Source organism: Onychomys torridus, chromosome X, assembly GCF_903995425.1.
Source record: "Onychomys torridus chromosome X, mOncTor1.1, whole genome shotgun sequence".
Lineage (NCBI taxonomy): Eukaryota > Metazoa > Chordata > Mammalia > Rodentia > Cricetidae > Onychomys > Onychomys torridus.
In genome coordinates, this window is record NC_050466.1 from 9568251 (window position 1) to 9575698 (window position 7448).

Genomic DNA, 7448 nt, shown 5'->3' on the forward strand with positions numbered 1-7448 from the left:
AGAGAAAGATCTTTGGAAATCTGAGGACCCTTTCCAGAGGCAATTCTCTTCACCAGGTGAATACTATGCCCTAGTGTAGTGGTTCACAACCTGTAGGTGGCAACCCCTTTGGGGTCGAACAACCTTTTGCACAGGGGTCATATATCAGATACCCTGCTTATCAGATATTTAAATTATGATTTATAACAGTAGCAAAATTACAGTTATGAAGTAGTAATGAAAATAATATTTTATGACTGGTGTCACCAAATGAGGAACTGTATTAGAGGCCTACAGCATTAGGAGGGTTGAAAATCATTGTCCTGGGAGCTCAAATGCCATTTGGAAATTTTGCACATTTGGTATCATTCTTCCCAAATGTTATTTGCCTATTTTGTCTGAACTTAAAGACATCATCTCATCATTCTGAAGAACACTTGACACTTCTAACCAATGCTCAGGAGCTAAGAAGAATTGATACTCAGGGTAAAAAGAAGCAATGTAGTTTTCCATTCAGTAATCATTCTGAGTATTTCCTGCTCCAAGCAACTGATCTTTTTCCTATGATGAAGTTAAAGCCCTTTTATAAAATTTATCTTTTACGATAGTTTATTAAGTGAAATCAGCTACAGAGTTAAAAATAGAAATAAAATAAATTTTCAAACAGATACAAAGACAGATACTGATATGATGGATAGGTAGATAGGTAGGTAGGTAGATAGATAGATAGATAGATAGATAGATAGATAGATAGATAGATAGACAGATAGATAGGCAGACAGACAGATTTTTTGCAGTGCTAGACATTGAAACTCAGGGCCTCATATGTTCTAAGTGAGCATTCTACCACTGAACTACATCCCAGACTAAATATTCTGAATGTCATCTGTTTTGTGGGAATCACTGAAAAAAATTAGATGAAACTGTACAATTCTTGCATTAAAAATTAAAGAATCAAATGAAAGTTGAAAGCTTCAGAAGTCTAATTGATGAGTAAAAGAAATTTTCAGTAAAGTATCATAGTGCTCTCTACTCAAGGTAGTGCGAAGTGATCATTAGATACAGATTTCTATTTGCAGGGGCTTGGGATACTACATAAACAAATCTTGAAAATTCTCCTAATAAGATATTACCCTCTCACTCAAAATCAAGAAAAATATAAGAATCACATTATATTATGTGAAAATAAACAGACATCAAAAAGATACAAAAGCATATGGTTTCTACAATAATTATAATATCCAAAATAGGTGAATCCATGAAAGCAGAAGCCAGAGTGGGGTTTTTCAGAGGCTCAGAAGATGGGGAGGAATCAAGATTCATCTTTCAGTGGATATGTGTTTCCTTTCAGAGTGATGGAAATGTCTTAGAAGTAATTGCCAACATTGTAATGAACAGAATGCTACCAAATTGTATATTCCAAAAGTTAATATTTTATCCTATGTGAATCTTCACTAATTTATATAATCTTTGATTATGTATGTATAATAATATATATAATCTTTGATTATGTATGCATAGCCATATATGCACAGGACTGTATTCCAACTGCTTGGGCACCTGAAGCAAGAGGACAGCAAGTTCAAGGCCATCCTGAGACACAGTGAATTCAAGACCAGTCTGGGCAACTTAGCAAGACTTTGTCTCAAAATAAAAAAAATTGGAAAAGGGTCTTGGGGGTGGTGGTGGTGGTGGTGGTGGTGCTCACTATACACAGACCACAACTTAGCATTATAAGCAAAAAAAAAAAAAAATCTCTTGGATTTGAAAGTGAGTAAGCCAAATAGTACTATGTGTGTAACAGCAGATTGCAATGAATGATGGGAACAAAGAGCAGTGGCAATAGCTGAAGTTCTATAGTGAAAGAGGATAAATGTTTCTCATATTGTATTCTTATTAAGTATAATCAAACCCATGGTAAAAAAAGAAGGAACTGAGATTTTTCTGGAAGTAGGATATGGAGGTAAAAAGAAAAAGAATGAAATATTTTGGTCATGATTTAAAAGCTAAAGTTTATGTTGTGATTAAATAAAAGGCCAGGGTTTAAGAATGGAAAAATGGGGAAGGGTAAATGAGAAAGGCTGGATTTGATCAAAGTATATGGTATTCACAAATGCAAAGTATCTCATTGCATCTCATCCACATATATAATTACTATATGCCAATTAAAAATAAAATTAAAGGAATAATAAAATAGAATATAGGGCTCTAATTCATAGAATAAGTAAGTTAAACTGAAAGAATGTTTTAAAAGCATACATAACCAATACAGAATTCCCAAGCTACAAATAATTTTCCAATAGGTAAGTTTATACTTAAACAAAGCAAGTCAAAATAACACACAATTAATCAACAGCAGAGGGAGAGTTTCTAACTGGCAGTAGCAGACAATGGCCACACCTAGAGGACAGTCCAAACTCCAGAGTTGAAAAATCCTAACCTTTGCTTATTTACCAGATTTCCTGAGGGTGAGATTTCCCTCCCCACCTCTCCCAGTGCAAACACACAGGCAGAGACACTAAAATTCAGTGCTGCAAGTTTCTCTGGCTCCATGTGACTGGCAATGGCAGAGCTGTTACTTTAACTCTGATCTTCTGGAGCCAAGAACAGAATTTCTATCATTTCTTTAAATGAGCATCTTTAACAAAACAGTTGAAAAAACCATTTATTTTCTCAGCTTTGTAATCTCAGAAATTCTGTCTTGTTGGGAAAAAAGAATGAGATAATACAGATGCAAACCCTTTTGCTGGAAGTGAAGGGAGCAGAGATGGATGACAGTTCTCACAGGAAAGGCCCTGTGCTCTACGTGGGGTATGAACCCTCTGGGTGTTCGAGTGGGGCCAAGCACATGCCAGTGAAAATTCAGAACACCTCGATTAGCCTAGTTTGGAAACCACTAGTTGCACTGATATTATAGCCTCTCTTTGGTGTTGGGGAGGAAAGGGGAAGGGCTCAATTTGTCCTTTATTTTATATAGCAGTTGCAAAAGTAGATGATCTCTAAAATCTTTATGTGCGAAGAGTAAGATTTGACAACCTTAAATCAGTCAGTTGACTACTATTGCTAAGTCTAGTGAAACCCTCTCAGCTTACAAATTGAAAAAGTCTGAAGTGTCTGCAGTTGTGATGCAAATGAAGCTAACCCTAATGGAAGAGTGTTGGTCCCCTTGTATGTGTTTATGCATGAGCGCACGCGTGTGTGTGTGTGTGTGTGTGTGTGTGTGTGTGTGTGTGTGTGTGTGTGTGTGGTGTGCATGTGTGTACATGTTAATGTGTGTGTAAAATTGTGCATGAGAGAAAAACACAGAAACATACAAGAAAAAGAAACAAGAAGGCCAATGCAGAATATGGGAGTCTTAAACATTATAGGAATAAGGCAGGAAGTGAGGGAGGTGGAGGGAGATAGAATGGAATAGATGAGATTAGAAAACATCAAGGCAAGGTGTTACTTCAGTTTTGCATATATATGGCATGTGCTTAGCTTAGGTTGCTCTGAAAAAATAAAAGCCTTGCATGGGATGTCTATGAAGATGATTTATTTTAGGAACAGTAGTGGAGACAGGGAAGAGGAAACCACACAGGGAGGGATCAATATCACTGGAGTCTTCTAGGGAACTGTGTAGCACACATCTCACAATTGTCTGCCAATGGCACAAAAGAGACAATCAGTCATTCACTGACTCATAGCTCCAGCTGCCCCATGGATGCTTACTGTCCAACACTTTCAGCCGACACATTTATGATTACCAAGAAAACTCTTTTCGGGTCCCAAGCAGTGGTGTCAGGGAATTCTGGGGCGTAGAGTGGGAAGTCCAGATGCAAACAATCATCAGGTTATTGGTTGCCACTTCAGTGGTGAAAAGTGAGCCCAGAGAATGGGAAGCAGGGCATCTGGAGTGTCTGTAGCAATGTTTCTGTCAGGTAGAAAGACCCAGTAGTGGCTACCTAGAGAGAAAGCAGAGCTGTCAGAACAAACTTCAGCTGGATGTGAGATGTGCGTCTCTTTCTCGCAGCACTGCAGGCATATGCAATGTGCAGCTATGCATGTAGCCCGAAGGAATAAAAACAACCCATAGACATAAAACAGTGATATTTTTGTGTTATTCTTAACAGAGTTCTTGACTATGAATTTTATAGTCAATAGCATGTTAAAATGTCAAAAGGTTGGATGTACCTGCTACAAATTCTGGCCTTATGCAAAGTTGGATAGGTAGGCAATCTTCTGTGTTATGACGTTGATACTCTGGCTGAACTCAGGGTTTCTCACTTCTTAAGGCAACTAATGTCCTCTCACATTTGCTTAGTGGCTGCAGTGACTTGCGCTGTACAATAACTTAATAATTCAGTCTCAAATGTTACTGTAATGTTACTCCTTCAATTCCTCATGATCTGAACTGACTCAGCTCTAGCCGGGGGCAAGTCTGAAGGACTACATTTATCTAACCTTATTAAAATTTCAGAACACTTTCATGTGACATTTCTCTCTTAACTCTCACAATATCTTTAGAGGAATAGGCAGAGGTCACTTTGTGACCAAGCCATAAACCACTTAGATCTCTGGGCATGCTTCTCCTCTGTGAGCATTTTGCTTCTTGTTTCTAACAACCTGAAAACAGGTCTGTCTGAGGCCAAAATGACTCTGCTACAAATGAAGCTTCTGCCACCAGTGGAGCATGTGATACTCAGGGAAGGACTAATGTCCCTTCTGTCTGTTGCAAGATCACATGGCAAAGATATAAGTTGTCAAACAGAGTCAGGAAAAGAATTTAGTCTTCTAGGCTAGTAAGCAAATAAGGACCAAAGTTATAGCCCTAACTAGGTTATTTGCAAGCCATTTAAGTCAATAAAGACATGTCTTACTCAAGCTGCATGTCTGCCTTGAAGTAGGAGAGAACTCTTCTCTAAGGAGTCATGCTGGGCTCCAGGCTGATAAAGAAGCTACTGTCTCAAACATTACCAGAGAGAAAAGAACATTCTAGAAGGTTTCTTCCAGCCAATTTGATTTTATGTATGAAGTGGATGTCTTACTTCCAGCCTGACTCATTAACCACAACTGCTTGTGTGACCCTACACAGCCACAGTGCTGCTAGCTCTAAAGTCTACAGTAGTTAAACCAGGCATGATGGATGACTCATATTTGGAATCCCAGCACTTGGGCGGCTGAGGCAGTAGAACTGCCACAAGTTTGAGGCTAGCCTGAGTTACCGGGTAAAATCTTGTCTCAAAACAAGATTACTGCAATCATGCAGAAGGAAAGTTCTCTTAGGGTGTCAACTCGGAGCACTGCTAGTCACCACTTGCATTGCCAAAAAGAAGCCTAAACCACCTTTGTCACTCACTCAAATTCATGACTTTGAATTCATTCGTATTTGTTAGTTGAGCTTGGATTATAGGAATGTGCCCAAGCAGTCAGGTCTTATTATATCATCATGTAAATCCCATGGCAGACCCATCCAATGGAAGATGTGGATTTATATCCTGGGCAGTCAAAATGAGAAAATGTCCACCATATGATTCAACTTACAAAGGCAGATAAGGAAGCAAGTACTATTTCTATGTGTTCTATGTGCAGTATGGAAGCTAGTAGCTTTTGGGTAGTCACTCAGCTCTTCATTTACATATATGATTATGCAGCTAATGTGCACTGAGATCTGATTTGCTTCCAAGCACTCTGAAGATCTTACCATGAGTAAGAAAGACATGACCCTTGTATTCTAACAGGGAAGATAGACATTAAATAATTGCAATGCAGTAAGGCATGGAGAGATTAATACTAAGGGATGTGGTTGTAGAAAAATAATAACTTTAGTGGAAGCACAGCATTCAGGGATGTCCATTGGAGGAAGAAGCTATGGTATGAATAACTGCCTTAGGCAAACCCAAGCAGTAAAGTAACATCAAGGGCAGAGAAGCTGAAAGATTTGAGACTGGGTCTGGATGTGGAGGTTGGATTAGAGAGGGTTCCTGGTCATGATGGCATTGACACTGGACATGGATTACATGTGTGTGCAGGTGTACCTGTGTACATGTGCATGTGGAAGCGTGGGACCAACAGCAGATGCCATTCTCAATCACACTCCATTTAGGTTTTTTTCTTTTGAGACAGTGCCTCACTGATTCAGCTAGCCTGGCTAGCCAGCAAGGCACAGGGGTCTTCCTGCCCCTTAATACTGGAATTATATGTGTAGTCTTCCTTGCTTGGCTTTTTATATGAATGCTAGGGATCCAAACTCAGTTTTCATATTTGTGCAACAAGCAAGTTGCTCACTGAGCAATCTTTCCAGCCCTGGTGGGAATCTGTAGTTAGAGTTGTCCTGCCTGGCCCACAGTCAGGACAAATCTCTGTCACCCGCCAGGCCCACAGGGGAGATCTCTGGAAACATGGCTACAGAACATGTTAATGGAAATGGTACTGAAGAGCCCATGGATACTACTTCTGCAGTTATCCATTCAGAAAATTTTCAGACATTGCTTGATGCTGGTTTACCACAGAAAGTTGCTGAAAAACCAGATGAAATTTTCGTTGCAGGGCTAGTTGCACATAGTGATTTAGATGAAAGAGCTATCGAAGCTTTAAAAGAGTTCAATGAAGACGGCACATTGGCAGTACTTCAACAGTGATCTCTCTCATGTTCAGAACAAAAGTGCCTTTTTATGTGGAGTCATGAAGACTTACAGGCAGAGAGAGAAACAAGGGACCAAAGTAGCGGACTCTAGTAAAGGACCAGATGAGGCAAAGATTAAGGCACTCTTGGAAAGAACAGGCTACACACTTGATGTGACAACCGGACAGAGGAAGTATAGGTGGGACAAGAGAGAAGAGAATGCTGGGAAGTGGAAGGCTTGGGGGAGACACTGCCAGCTGTCACCATAAAAAGCAACATGTAAAGACACTGGTAAGCCACAAGCCATGTGGCAAAGTATAGACTAACAGAAATGGGTTAATTTAAGATAGAAGAAGCAGATAACAAGAAGCCTGCCACGGCCATACAGTTTCTAAACAATGTGAGTTTCTGTGTGCTTTCTTGGTTGGGTCTGAGCGACTGTAGGACTGGCGGGTAAGAGAGATTTGTCCTGACTGGGCCAGGCAGGAAAACTCTAACTACAGGAATCCTCCCAGACGAGGAGAAACAGAGGCAAAAGTAGATTTTCATATCTATCAAAAGGGGCAAAGATTTCTAAAACAGACAGATAAGAGTAACAGAGAACTCAGATGGGTGTTGTTTAGGGCCACCAAGGCCAGAAATAGTCACTCTAGCTAGAGCAAGAGTTACATGTTTTAGTTTCAGGGAGGGAGCCTAGGCCTTTTAGTGGGTGGAGTTAGAGCAGTACCCATGGCTGGAGGCCTGTCTCTCTTCCTCTGTTCTGACACTCCTGTTTATTTCTGGAGATTGAATGCATATGAGGCAAATATTCTATCACAGACTTATCCCTCCTAGCCTAATAGTTATGTCTCAAAGGACTAGATAC

General features: G+C 39.8%; 1 pseudogene; it reads left to right on the forward strand.

The window, feature by feature from the left end:
- The first annotated feature begins 2710 nt into the window (after positions 1-2710).
- Positions 2711-6792, forward strand: LOC118573977 (annotated as a pseudogene).
- Positions 6793-7448: the final 656 nt, after the last annotated feature.